The following is a 15541-nucleotide window of genomic DNA, read 5'->3' as shown; positions in this document are numbered from 1 at the left end:
CCTTGGAACCCCCAGGAGGAAGTCACTAATGTTGCTCTGGAGAGGGAAGTCTGGAGCACTCTGGTGGAGCTGTTGCCCCCGCGACCCGACTACGGATAAGCAGTTGAAGATGGATGGATGTTCAACCTCTCAGGTGGTGGCTGTGTAGCATCACAGGACACTGACAGAAGGGGATTCCCCACTCCCCAGCATGTCTCCCAGGGTGCACACATAGTTTTTTGTTGCGTTATTGTCAATGATGTTATTTACCAGGGGAATGTGAGTGTTGGGAGGGAAATGTGTGTGCTATGTGGTGTAACCATGTGGTACAGTGTCAATCATGGGGCGCACCCCCCCTCCCCCTTTCTCCAAATTGCGTCAGGATTGGTTTGGTTTTGTGGTTGAAATATAAATAATAATAATAATAATAATAAAATAATAATATATAGTTATAAATAATGACTCGTAATGACATGATTACATGACACTTTTATGATCAGCAATCTGATTCTTAGACATCATGATGCATTATTCTACCTGACCAGTCATCATTTATACGTTGCATAATGTATTAATGTATACATTTACCCAGGAGATCCACTGTTACACAATCTGTTATAAGTTCTTGCACTCTCTCCCCCTCCCTCCCCGTGTGTGTGTGTGTGTGTGTGTGTGTGTGTGTGTGTGTGTGTGTGTGTGTGTGTGTGTGTGTGTGTGTGTGTGTGTGCGTGTGTGCGCGCGCGGTGTGGTCAGGGTAGGAATTCAAACTTGGATTGATGAATAAGGAATTGTTTCCACATCAGTTTGTGTTGGTTCTCACAGTGTGGCGTTGACAGGCCGCTCTGCCTGTCATTGTGATTGTAACACTGGGGGTTTCTCTTTGTTTCTGCCTGAAGGACATGAACTGCTCCTCCAGCAACAGGCCCAAACGCGGCACAACGCTCTCCAAAAGCATGTAGGGATTAGTTCCACATCCACAACCAGGCAGAATCGTATGAGGAATCTCCTCCGGCACGTGGTGCAAAGAACCTATACCATTGAACCATTAACACTGATATACAGACAGAGAGGTCTTGACTCTTAAATAGACACGGAGGCGATGCAACGATACACTGCAGAACATTTCCCAGAGCAGGAAAACATGGCTCAGTGACTGGTTGTTTCCAAAGATTACATTGACTTTGGATTTGTTCGCCAGCGATCAAAATCATGGTGGTTGAAGACTGTTAAAGTCAAGGCCAGACCGCACCAATGCAAAGACGCAACTGCTTGCAACAAAACAGTTTTAAGGCCAGTCCACACCAATTTGCAACTCCTTGTAACTGCCATTAATTGGGGATAAGTATAGTTGCATGTTCAAGGAGTTGCATTGGTGTGGATTGGCCTTTACTGAATTCAATGTTGGATCTAACTTACGTGGTTTGATGCTATCTTGAAGTTTAGTTTGAGGTTGAACTTGACATTAGCTTGAAGAAAGGGGTCCAGATAATATTTAGTGTGTTTATATAGGCTCTGTGAGGAAGAGAGACTGTGACAGAGGCTTACTGTAAGTGAGAGGTTATTCAGTGGTTTGATTATGATAGAGACATCTATCACAAACAGGTCACGTTCCATTCCAATTTAAAATGTGGCAGTATCGGGTCGGGTCTGAAAGTTGCAGTTACCGACCCGGGCTATATACTGTAGGTTTGGGTTTGATGCTTGATCCAGACCTTTAAAGAGCTCCACCTCCACTTCTCAAAAGGAGATTCTCCACAAATTAAAAAACGTAATTCTCTTTGACATGTTGTTGTTAAACACCCGCATCATTCTGCTTGTAAATGAATAATGTTACATTTTTACAAGCTTATTCACTTATTCTTATCTGATTCCATGCTCCATAATGACATGGAATAAGAAACTCTCTGTTCAATCTTAAGCACACCACAGATTGATAGAAAAGTTGTTGTTGTTGTTGTTGTTGTTGTAGTACAAATTAAACCAATGGATTTTTGTTTCTATGACAACATAAAGACATTATGTTGGGAGTTTGCAAGAACCATATAAAAGCAGCTCCGAGGTCGGTCCTTAAAGTCAATTAAGGGGTTTATAAGGAGAGGCTGGAGAAAGGATAAATTAGCCACATTGACTCTCATTGAAATGCTATTGAAGGCTCCGCTGACAGGTGGCATTCATCTGAGAGCTGAATGGAGTCTTAACAACAAAACAATGAACCATGAGGTCAACACATGGCGGGCTTATAAAGGCTAATAGAGGGCCTTATATTCATGGGCAGACTAAAACCCCACATCCCTTCCCCTGCTCTCCTCATCCTGTCCTCCCCTCGTTTCTTCCTCTCCTCTCTCTCCTCCTTGCCTTTGTGTCTGTGGCTGTAAAGTTTCTTAAGACCATTTGTTCCATGCCTATATCCAGTATAAAGATTATGGTAAGGAGGCAGCTCTCTGTGTGTGTGTGTGTGTGTGTGTGTGTGTGTGTGTGTGTGTGTGTGTGTGTGTGTGTGTGTGTGTGTGTGTGTGTGTGTGTGTGAATGAGCGATATCATTGTTCTGCCGCCTTGAAATGGCAAACGGCAGACGGTTCACCGATCAATTCAGGACACCCTGTGTGTGTGTGTGTGTGTGTGTGTGTGTGTGTGTGTGTGTGCGCGCGCGCGCGTGACAGTGTGTGTGTGTGTGTGTGTGTGTGTGCCGTCAGGCGGTGTCATGCGTCACGGACACCACGGTAGAGGACGGTTCCTTTCCGCTCCCTCTCTCATTCCCGTTCATGATGACCGTTCAGGGCAGGCCGCCATTGTCCCAAACACACCCTGCCGGTCATGATCAGCCAATAGGAGGCCCAGGCGTGGACGAACAACAAACATAGCGATGCCCTCATAAAAAAAGCTCTTTAGGTGTCTTTAGCGCAGAAACCATCTGTGCCTCTCCTCCTGCAGCGTGAACAGGATCATTGAGTCTCACAGAAGAGAGTCTCGTGAATGGACTCCGTTTGTGTTTCTATATAAGAATGGTTTCACAGCACATCTGCCCGTGTTCCATTCACTCCCCATTGAGCCTACCATCGTTTAGCACACTCAATTAAGCCCTCATAATCCCTTTATTGAAAGCGCGGGGGGCTCTGTGGAACACGGCAGTGTAACCCCCATTGCCCCTGCGTGGACAAGTGGCAACAAATGAGCCTTTAGTGAGCGTTTTGTTTGGAAGGGGAGGGAGTCTCGGTTTAGAGATTGATGTGACGAGATGCACTGGCTGTGGTGGAGAAGGAGTGTGACACCGCAGCTGCCGATAATCCGCTGGCGTGCTCCCTCGGCTATTTTTTGGCCATTTGTTCTCCTGGTTTACGGGCCTGCCTTTTCACTCCACTGTTACAATGAATTAGAGCGGTGGTTCTCAACACCCCCCGCCCCCCGGCCGCCCCTTAATTTGCTCTGGACCGTTAGCATATTATTATTATTTCAAGCAATCCTCAAGGACCACCCCAGCCAACCATCACCTCCCCACAACGTTATATATATCGCATAATGCAGTCATTGTCTCCACCAGGCCGAAGGCATGGGGAGAGAGTATGTTTTGCACTCCGTCCGTCCGTGTGTCCGTGTGTCCGTGTGTCCGTCCGTCCGTCCGTGACAAGCTAATCTCGGCCACCGTTAACCCGGTCGATGCCACATTTTGCACACACACTCCCTGGATGCCAACGATGAACCTCTGCCCCAAAATTTCCAGAACGGCCTGTTATAGCGCCACCAGGAGGCCGCTTTGTGCAAAACAAGTTTTTGCACAGTACACCTACAGATTTTGTCCAAAAATCCCGCAAATCGTTACACAGTATCTCCATAGTCATGTGCTCAAGACGGATGTGTCTGATATTTCATATTCCATCCTAATTGGCTTAAAATTGGCTTTCAAATTTTGCAGGATTGGCCTGTTTTGAACAAAAAATCATGAACGCAGCGTGCAATTTCACCTGAAATCTTTCACCCACTTTCCTACTAGGCTGAGGAATATAGCCCACCCATTTCACATTGCCCTGTTATAGCGCCACCAACAGGTGGATTGTGCATGCGTGCCATCAACACGGATCTGCACCATTTCCCATAATATGGGAAATGGAATATTATTCCATCCTGATTGGCAAAGATTGGAACAAACAAACAAAAAACATGTTTATATTACTCCTAAATATTCCTATCCTCCTGGTGGAGACCTGTGCCCAGAAGGGCACTTTTTCTAGTTTAGGTTTCATTTATTTGCGGTGGTGTGAGCTTGTAGATCAGCACAACAGTGTTTTTAAGCTGTGCGACACCGACCTATAGCCAGATGTATGGATCGAGGATGGAGATGACTGGAATGGACACGCCTCATCAGTCTCATCATGTACAATGTGTTGTGAACTCTTTTGCAACTCTTTTGCACCTTAATGTCTAATCCCATGTGTAGTTTGTGGTCCTACAGTATGCCGAAGTGTTACCACCTTTATATCTAACCTAAAGTGAACGTACAGTATACTGTACATGGTGCTAATGTGGACATACCCAAGAGTTACACCTCACCTTATGTCTATGTTTTGGAGGGCCTCCTATGCCCAGCTGTGTGTGTTTGTGTGTCCCACATAGTGATGATTTGATTGGCTGAGCACTGCAGTGAGCACAGAATGTGTATCACATTTGTGTTGATTTTATTGGCTGTGCTCGATGATGGTGATTTGACGATGTGCTGTATGATGATAAAGCCCAAACCACACCAATGGGTTGCCATACAACTCCTACTTGTGTCGACTTGGGTCGACGTGCAACAGGACCTATATCACACACCGCTGGGAACACTAAAACCGTCGCGTCCCGTCTCGACCCTTTGTGTGGTTTGAGCTAAAGAGCCCACTTCACACAAGTGTGATTTTTCTTTACGGTTTGACTCTCTCTTTTTTCCCCTTCTTTCTGAAAACAACAAAAACATATTTTACCCACTACTTCTTTACACCTGTTAACCTGTGATGTGGCAACATAAAGTGGATGACATAGGCATACACTGGACCTATATGGTGGACTTATGGGCTGTATGTAGCGGTGTCCATGATGAGTTTTAGGAGTTCAGTGCACCTTGCTCACAGGCATCGATGCCCAGAAAGTGAACCGTCACCTCTCCTGCCAATCCACACTCCATCCATAGGGGATGGAGTGACCCCGCTTGAGTTCCTTTGGTCCTTGTTTATATGTTTTGTCTCACTGTGATGCTGTTGTTATTTCTGTTGTTTGCTGTAATGTGTCTCAGTTGTTGTCACTGTTTGTACTTTGTTTTCTCGCTGTTGTTTTTCTGTGTGGTAGCTTTAGTGCACTTGTTTTTATTTTATTTTTTCTCCTGTACAGCACTTTGTAAACTCTGAGTTTTAAAACGTGCTATATAAATAAAGTGGATTGGATTGGATTGGATGGATGGTAACCGCAAGGTTGCCAGTTTGATCCCGGAGACTCCCCCAGAGTTAGTGTCGAAGTGTCCTTGAGCAAGACACTGAACCCCTAATTGCTCCCGATGTGCTGGTTGGTGCCTTTCATGGTTTCCGCTGCCATCGGTGTATGAATGTGTGTGTGAATGGGTTAATGTAATGCACAATCTATGTAAAGCGCCTTGGATAAAGGTGCTGTATAAATGTACCATTTACCATTTATACTGGAGTCCATATCAATCAATACAGTATATGGACTGAGCTACTAGGATTCATTATCATTGTATTCATTGATAGAGGTGTTGCATTGAATGAAAAGAATATCCTATGGTTTGTAATGTGTCTATTTCAAAGTTGTGCCAAGAAGAAGTTATTTGATTGAGTGAATGGATGATAGAGAAGTCTGTAGAGAAATGCAGAGCTTTTGATTATCCATTGTGATTTGTGAAGACTACCCACTGTTATGTTATGAGTTGTCCATGTACTGTGTCTGTGTACTGAAGACTACCCACTGTTATGTTATGAGTTGTCCATGTACTGTGTCTGTGTACTGAAGACTACCCACTGTTATGTTATGAGTTGTCCATGTACTGTGTCTGTGTACTTGAACTTGAGATACAGTGTACTTGATATGTATTGTGTACTGCCTGTATACTGTAGCATACTTTATAGATAGGCTACGACAGACATCTCAGCGCCAGCAAGGTCAGCCTTGCTGCAGTAGTCACGTTATTATGTCTCATATCTTGTCGTCACGTCATTAGGATCCAGCTCTATATATTTCCTGTATGTGTGTAATAAACTTTGTGAACCTTTAGCGTGATACTGTCTCGTGTCGCGTTATTGTTCTCCCGAGCCCGCCGCCGCAGTCGACTTCAACCGGATTATCACACACTACCAGTCTGTCAGAACCAGACAAGGGTCCAGTTTAGAAAATACAACACCCATAATTCCATGGTTTGAAAAATGAGCTGAAGCTTGTGAAACTGGCTGGGATTCTCTTCCTTTGTTATGGTGCTGTAAACAATTATGGCTACAAGCAGCAATCCATAAAACACTTATAGAGTTTTAATAAGCTGTTAAATCCCTTTTCCCAGAGCTGCTAGTGACATAGGACTCTTTCAGATGAGATCAGGGCTGTGTCTGTGTGTGTGTGTGTGTGTGTGTGTGTGTGTGTGTGTGTGTGTGTGTGTGTGTGTGTGTGTGTGTGTGTGTGTGTGTGTGTGTGTGTGTGTGTGTGTGTGTGTGTGTGTGTGTGTGTGTGTGCGTGCAAGTGTGTGTTTTTTGTTTGTGTGTGCAGACTGCGTAAGTGTGCGCACTTGCACGTGTAAGAGCGTGAGTCTGTGCTTGTGCGCATGCATTTCTGTGTGAGGGTTTGTGTGCAATGTGCATATATGCATGCATGCGTGCATGCATGCATGCGTGTGTACTTGCAAAAGAGCGAGAGTGCGTGTGTAATCGCTCGTGTGTCAAAAAGTGAAGAGAGTGTCGAAAACCATGTTTTGACATCTATAAAGAGAGACTTGCAAGACTGGCCGTCTTCCTTCTATGACATCACTGACAAAAACAAGAATAATTCACAATTTCTACTGTCAACAGGCTAACAAACACTCCTGTGTCCCTATAGCATCTGAACTTTCATCCATCAGGGCCTCCTCCTTCAACTGACAAAACTCAGACAAAATTAGACATGCAGTCAGTGCATCTATATCGGGTACAGGATATGCGTGTCCACTTAAAGCTAATTCAGATATCATGAGATCTGTTTTATCTGATCCAACCATGAAAACCCGGAGGACATTACAACATGAGAAACCCTCCTCCTCATGCCCGCCTTGATATTCTGCCAACAAGGCCTTTTTTTCTATACATGTTTCAAATTGCATGGCCTCAGATTATAAATTATACCAGCAAACTTCTTCTCTCAGGTTCTTTTTTCTTCCCACAAGCCGTAAAAACTGCAGTCATCAAGCCCCTCCTGTACACAGGTTTAATGTTTGTCTTTATTTACGTCATAATGTGTCATTTACGTCATAATTATTGTCTCTTTATTGTCAATGGCGTTTAATGTTTGTGTTGGCACTGTTTGTTTTACATCACCATTACATCACCTTATCTACATGAGTTAGACTTTAAGATATTAGCGCCCCTCACTTCACACGGGTGTGATTTTTATTTTATTTTATCCAAGACATATATATCACCAACAAACAGCTACTAGGCCCATATCTAACTTCCTGTTTGTAACTAAAATCACTGATAATGTCAACATCTGAACAAGTTCTCAGCGATAATCAACGACTTTGATGTCTTCCGGTCAGGATTTCATCCACAACACACGCACTGAGATACTGCTCTCGTTAAAGTATTCATAGTGGCAATTAATCACTTAAACACAGACGGTGGCAGAATGTCTGTTTGTTTTGCAGTCTCATTGTCGGGGTGGGAACTCCTTTTGGTGTTTTACCCCTTCAGGCTAGGAACCCATTTTGGGGTTCTGTACAGTATGTACAGTATTCAAAAATGTAAAATATTTGAGGTTTTTCAGAAAACCTAGGTCAGGATTTAGAAGGCCTTTTTAGAATCAGCCTCAGGCCTAAATGGGTTAAAGCAGTAGAACTATTATGTAACTTTTCTCTTCTACCCGGATTTGAACCTGGCTTACTGCACAAGTGCTGGAACTTTTACCATTGAGCTAAATTGAGCCGGCCTGCTTGCTCAGGGGATAAATTGAACCTTAACCATCGGGTCACAATTTGTGTCAGATCCTGTGTCTGTGTAGGTGAGGCATGGCCTTTGGCACAATCTTAATGTCTAAGAGCAGGAAGACAAAATGTTGTTTTTAACCTTGCTCTGTGAGGCACCTTTGGAACATTGTTTTGTAAGGTGCTATAATATAATTAAAATTCATTGTCATTATCATTATATTGTATTAGAATACTCTACAGATTGGACTGGATTGGACATTTTTATTCATAAAAAGTTACATAGTGAGGCTTAATAATTCTCTGTATTAACATCTCAATGCTTACTGTTTTATGTTAAAACCCAGTTAAAAAACCCTTGTTAAAATGTGCTGTGTGTGTGTGTGTGCGCGCGTGCGTGTGTGCAGTACAGTACAGTACAGTACAGTACAGTACAGTACAGTACAGTACAGTACAGTACAGTACAGTACAGTACAGTACAGTACAGTACAGTACAGTACAGTACAGTACAGTACAGTACAGTACAGTCATGCTGCATTGAGTGTTAACAATTGTTAGCAATATGTAGCTAAATGTAGCATGGTGTCAAACACATGAATGTACAGTAAGCCTACAGTGTCGTGTGAAACCGCCGCCACCACATCCTTTATACACGGCCTGCAGGAGCGATGGCATCCAATTACACACTGGATAAAGCCTGGAGGGTTAGTGGAATTATCCATGTATGTGTTCATCTCTTTAAAGTCTTTATATTGTGTAATGTTATTATGTAAAGTTTTTATTTTATTTATAATTCTTGTGCACACTGCCGAATAGTTACCACATTAGTTACAGGATGTAATGTTTGGTTGAATTTTGCTTATACAGCATATGCCTTAAAACATTACGATTAATTGCCCTCTATATAACTATACCATTTAAAAAGTAAAACACCTTCAATATTTTATTTACTTTAGAAATAGTCATTTTGAGTGCCACAATTTTCGTATTTTCCAGTTTTTCATGTGAGATGACTTCTGGAGTCGTTTTTATGTGCAATGGTGTATTAACTTTGTATTTAGGGTTTCTTCCTGGAGGCTGAACCCTTGGCAGTCAAACGGGCCAATGAAATAAACAGTAATATAGTGACATCACACTATCAGCCCCTCCCCTAACCCCTCCCCCTTTATCATACAACTACAGCTGTGGGTGTGGCTTCAGTTCAGGTGGATCACCACCCATCACCGCACCCACCAGGCAAACCAGGCATACCTAATGAACTGGTGGGCGTGTCCACATAAAAACTAAATTTTTACAAATACTGTACACTTTTTTTGAAAAATGATACCTCCTTTTATAACAATAAGACCTGATGATCATGTTTTAGGTGGGAAAAAATCACGGCACTCCATCTTTAAAGCTCTGCTGGATTGGAACCCTGTAACATATAGGACACGCTCCAGTCACTGGGTCACATACAGGTCCCAAATGTAAACACAGAGGTGGGGTGCTCTGTGACGCACGCTCATGCTTCGCAAAGGAATCTCAGGAAATGTTTTCCCCCTCTCAAGTCTCGAGAACAGAGTCGGAAGATGTCTATGATGTGAACACGTGTGTTCCTTAGCGACATCTTATTTTGAAGTCATGCCTTGTGAACATGTGTGTTCCTTAATAATACCATCTTATTTTGAAGTCATGTCATGTGAACATGTCTCCTGGACTAGCACTACAGTGCAGACTAATGAAAACCACACAGAGTCTAATTACAAACCACGGTTCACTGTGTGTAATGATGACCATAGACTGTTGAGTACCTGGGCACTGTCACTGTCACGTATGCCCAACACACACACGCACGCACACACACACACACACGCACACACACACACACACACACACACACACACACACACACACACACACACACACACACACACACACACACACACACACACACACACACACGCACACACACACACACGCGCACACACACACGCACACATGCACACACACATGTACGCACGCACGCACACACTCAGCAGATACTGTAGGCATCTGTGAAGGGGTTCAGTGTCTTGCTCAAGGCATACTTTGACAGTGTGTGTGCATGCTCGCGCGTGCGTGTGTGTGTGTGTGTGTGTGTGTGTGTGGTGTGGTCGGGGTATAGGAATTTAAACTTGGACCTTAATGAATAAGGAATTGTCTGCAAATCAGTTTGCGTTCGACTTCCAACGTGTGGTGTTGACAGGCCGCTCTGCCTGTCATTGTGACGCTAATAGAGGGGGGGAGGGGTGTTGTAGGGTGGGGTCGGAGGGGGGGGTGGAGAGGCGGTTCTGACCTCTCCTCATGGAGCCTGGCTGTGAACACAGTATTTTCTTCTCAGTCAATCAAAACTCATCATCACTTGTCACGTTCTCTACTGGTGGACAGCAGTTGGCACAACCACACTGTACTGGTCAACAGTATAGACCTCTGTGGTTGTACTGGTCAGATCCCAGTACAACAGTATTAAACAGTGGTTGTACTGGTCAAATCCCAGTACAACAGTATTAAACAGTGGTTGTACTGGTCAAATCCCAGTACAACAGTATTAAACAGTGGTTGTACTGGTCAAATCCCAGTACAACAGTATTAAACAGTGGTCGTACTGGTCAGCTCCCAGTACAACAGTATTAAACAGTGGTTGTACTGGTCAGATCCCAGTACAACAGTATTAAACAGTGGTTTGTACTGGTCAGATCCCAGTACAACAGTATTAAACAGTGGTTGTACTGGTCAGATCCCAGTACAACAGTATTAAACAGTGGTTGTACTGGTCAAATCCCAGTACAACAGTATTAAACAGTGGTCGTACTGGTCAGCTCCCAGTACAACAGTATTAAACAGTGGTTGTACTGGTCAGATCCCAGTACAACAGTATTAAACAGTGGTCGTACTGGTCAGATCCCAATGATCGACAGAAGAAGACTGCGGTTGTACTGGTCAGCTGAGCTCCCAGGTGTCTGTGTGTGTGTGTGTGTGTGTGTGTGTGTGTGTGTGTGTGTGTGTGTGTGTGTGTGTGTGTGTGTGTGTGTGTGTGTGTGTGTGTGTGTGTGTGTGTGTGTGTGTGTGTGTGTGTGTGTGTGTGTGTGTGTATAGGAAACAGTTAATGAAAGCTATGAGATTAAACATTAACAAACACTATATGCCATCTAACGCTGGTCAAGAAAGGTCAGTAGAAGTCAGCTTTTGGTTCCATTTGTACTTTGTTTTGTTCCAGAGTCACACACCTAAGGGTCCATTTGGTTCCATTTGTAGTTTTGTACACTCTCAGAGTTACAGACCTGTAAGGGTCCATTTGGTTCCATTTGTACACTCTGAGTTAAACACTTGTAAGGGTTCAATTTTGTTCCATTTTACACTCTCAGAGTTACACACCTGTAAGAGTCCATTTGGTTCCTTTACTATCAATGACAATAATTTAGACCCATTCTGGACGGGAACCCCTTTTGGTGTTTTAACTAAGCATTATGTAATACTTTAGCTATTGAAAAATAGCAGATCTACAAGCTCATAGCGCGCCACCGAGTGGCGCGATACGAGCTTGTAGGTCTGCTATTTTTGAAAAATCGTAAAAATGCGGCACAAATCTTTGAATATATATTCTTTCAGAGCGAATGTTTTATTATTTTTTTGACGTCAGGCCTAAATGGGTTAACTGTGGACCCCCATCAGATGGGCCAGACCCCACTGAGAACCACCAGGTAATGTAATGTACAGTATACACAACAGTCAGTCTAGAGTAACAAGCCCAGCGCGGAGCCAAAAAGGAAGCTTCACTGTCGTATGAAGACGTATAAATCAGGCTTTAATCAGCTCCAGATGCTTAATTGGCTTTGCACAAGCCTCTCAGATGGACTAGATGGTCATGACTCATGAGACAGACAGACAGACAGACAGACAGACAGACAGACAGACAGACAGACAGACAGACAGACAGACAGACAGACAGACAGACAGACAGACAGACAGACAGACAGCTGTGTTTTGCGAGATAAATAAATACCGTAAGCTAAATTAGGTCTATGAAAATGAGCCAGAGAGAAGGGAATGTATAGTATAGGCCATACATGAATATTACATAACATTCATATAACATGGAGATGTTTGAGAACCACTGTTTTTTTTAAAACAACATTAGGAAACAAAGCAAAATAAGCAACTAGGCTTACAATTTTGAATCAAGCCATGTACCCCCCCCCCCCCCAGTAGAAAGATCAAAGTTTTGTCTTAAATTTCGGTACAAATATCCACGATGCATGAACATTAAGGCTCTACAGTTTATTAGTAGCAAAGCAGAGGTTTGGAGACATGAAGCCTGCCCTGGCCTGGAGCCTCTTTCTGCTCTGACTTATATACTGTAGCCTAGGCTACATAGGCAAGTGGATACTGTATTCTTTGGGATCATATTAATGGTAATTGGTAAATGGTGCATTGAAATGGGGCATGAAAGATTTCTGCAGATGTTTCGCTAAGCAATTACATGTATAATAGTTTGTTTCTTCAATGAGGTATCAGTTGTTGTATAGCCTTGAAAGTGGGGCAGTAGCTGTCAAAATAATCTTTCCATTCTGTGTGATGTGAGTGTGTTCATGCTGAGATAAAGCTCTCTTCCTAATAGCTGTACGTGTGTTGAGCGTAAGCATCGCCTTTCCATTGGTTTTCCGTTCAATCTTTAGTCGGAAAATGAGTAATTTTACAAACGCAAAGCGTGTGAATTATCATTCACACAGTTGAGCTCTGGTTCAGTTTGCCACATGACACGACGAGGGGGCGGAGATCAGAGATACTATAATAGCGCCTTTATCCAAGGTGCATTACATTCACACATTCACACACCGATGATGACAGAGGAAACCATGCAGGGCACCAACCTGCACATCGGGAGCAATATAGGGATTCAGACTCGGAGTCTTGCTCAAGGACACTTTGACACTAACTCTGGGGACTGGAGCCCGGGTTCGAACTGGAAATATAGTCCGTCCTGCACTGAAGTTCATTCGGCTGAGTCTGTATTTCAATTGTCATGTTTGGTAAACTAGCTTCCCTGTGTTTTAAACAAGGTCTGCCCTTGTTGACAAGTTGCTGTATTCCACCACTGAGCCTTTTGATTTAGAAAGACTCATCAGAAGAACTAAGCTATAAACTTGTCCATGCAGAATAAGCTTTGTCTGTACTGTGAGGGAAATGTACAAACTGTATAAACTCAGTGCCCAGTGGCCACAATCCTCAACTCCTCCAGAGTCCAGCTCACAACATTATGCTGCTGTACAAGTGTATTGTAGATTCTTGTCTACTCTATTATATTCCAGTATATTGTATTCCAATGCATGTCATGTATTATCATAACAAAAGAGTTAGATACACTACATGAAATATATGGAAAGGTAGAAAAGCTAACCCTATAACCCTAAAAACATTGAGGCTGACTAGAACATTTTCAAGTGGCATTTCTTCTATCTGCCTATAGTGAGAATGTACACGCAACGTTTAGTGGAAATTGCATGCTGTGTTCATGATTTGAGACATTTTGTTCTAAACGGAGCACTCTTGCAAACTTTGGAAGCCAATCTTAGCCAATCAGGAGACAACAATGAACAACAGTATACAGCATTATAATCCAAAACCATGTCAGACAGTACAGTATACTGTTCACGCTCAAGAACTAATCAATCTATATTGAGTATCGACCAAGCAGAGTTTGTGTAAGACTGCAGATGTTGGTGAGATCTTCTGTACACTCAATGAGGAGTTATAACAGTCTGTGTGACTGGAGGACATTTCTGGATGGTTTGTTGTGGTATATACTTGCTAATAAAAATGTATTAGAGGGCTGAGACAAGGCCTGGGAATGGAGCCATGGAGAGCAGCGTGCGTGTGTGTGTGTGTGTGTGTGTGTGTGTGTGTGTGTGTGTGTGTTTGTGTGTGTGTGTGTGTGTGTGTGTGTGTGTGTGTGTGTGTGTGTGTGTGTGTGTGTGTGTGTGTGTGTGTGTGTGTGTGTGTGTGTGTGTCTGTGCGTGCGTGCGTGCGCGGATCCTGGCAGCGCTCCAAACAAAACCATGCCAGAAGGCTGTACATTTTCATCCTCCTTGAAATGTGACCTCAGAAATTGTTCTCTCACACCACACCATGTATACAGCAGCTTAGGATGTTAGATAACAGAGCTGCAACCACCACAATATTATGCCACAGCGCTTTCTCTTCAGCAACGAGGGAAACACTGATCAACTTCACGTTTGGCTGGCGCCGAGGTAATTTAGAACAGGGGGTTCCCCAAACGTTAAAGATATATCTCTCGATCTCCCCGGGACCCAGACTTACAATATGAATTAAAAACGTGATCATGTTATACCGCCCACATTGTGACGTGTTGTGAGCTTGTAAATCTGCTAGCAAATGTGCAATTTCTTATGTTTTTTTTTTTGGAATTGTATGAATTATACTTTTTTAAGTGTTTTGTGAAACAAGAATTGCAAAAATAAATTAGAAGGGAAAAAGAAAAAACGGTATGTACCGGTACTTGTGAGTCACACAACCCATACAAATGTGTCTGGAATCCAAGAATGGAGCTACTTGACCCCATTTGGGTGATTTAGACATTCTGGAGAGCATAGCCGCTTTCACGCTCTCTCTACCTCTTCAGAACACGATGACCATGTGTGTACACGCTTTCGATTCAAACGAGCGCAGAGAGAACATCAGAGCTCTGCGGTTCACGGCTTGAATGCCTTTCATAAACTGACACAAGGATGCACAAGGATCTCCACCCCTGCAGTGTCCTCCAACACACTGGTCCCCCAGAGAGGACAATAGAGCCAATTGTCTGTTCGCCGTTCATCAATAATTCATGAGAGTTGAGGGTTTACACCAGTATCTCTGCATCTCATCATCACACATTACATGACATTACGTCATGTCACAGTTTTTGTAATTTTTTTTGGGTATGTATGTATGTATGTTTATTTTTCCATTTATAGGATTTTTTCACTTTTATTTAAATTCTGACAGTCACTTCCGAATCATTAAGTTGGAATCCAGTTGTAAGTCTGAGACGGTTGTGTGTGGATTAATGAGCCCTACAAATGGCACTCTCTCTCTCTCCTAGTCTGCACTCTCTCTCTCTCTCTCTCTCTCTCTCTCTCTCTCTCTCTCTCACTCTCCTCTGTCTGTTTCTCTCTCTTTCACACTGCCACTCACTTGTCAATCTGTCAGTCTTTTTGTAACCGAGATGCAGAAAATATATTCTTCTCTTCTCTTCTCTTCTCTTCTCTTCTCTTCTCTTCTCTTCTCTTCTCTTCTCTTCTCTTCTCTTCTCTTCTCTTCTCTTCTCTTCTCTTCTCTTCTCTTCTCTCTTCTCTTCTCTTCTCTTCTCTTCTCTTCTCTTCTCTTCTCTTCTCTTCTCTT

This window comes from Protomyctophum parallelum, assembly GCF_964188405.1.
Source record: "Protomyctophum parallelum genome assembly, chromosome: 5".
Taxonomy (NCBI): domain Eukaryota; kingdom Metazoa; phylum Chordata; class Actinopteri; order Myctophiformes; family Myctophidae; genus Protomyctophum; species Protomyctophum parallelum.
This window is presented reverse-complemented; position numbering follows the sequence as displayed.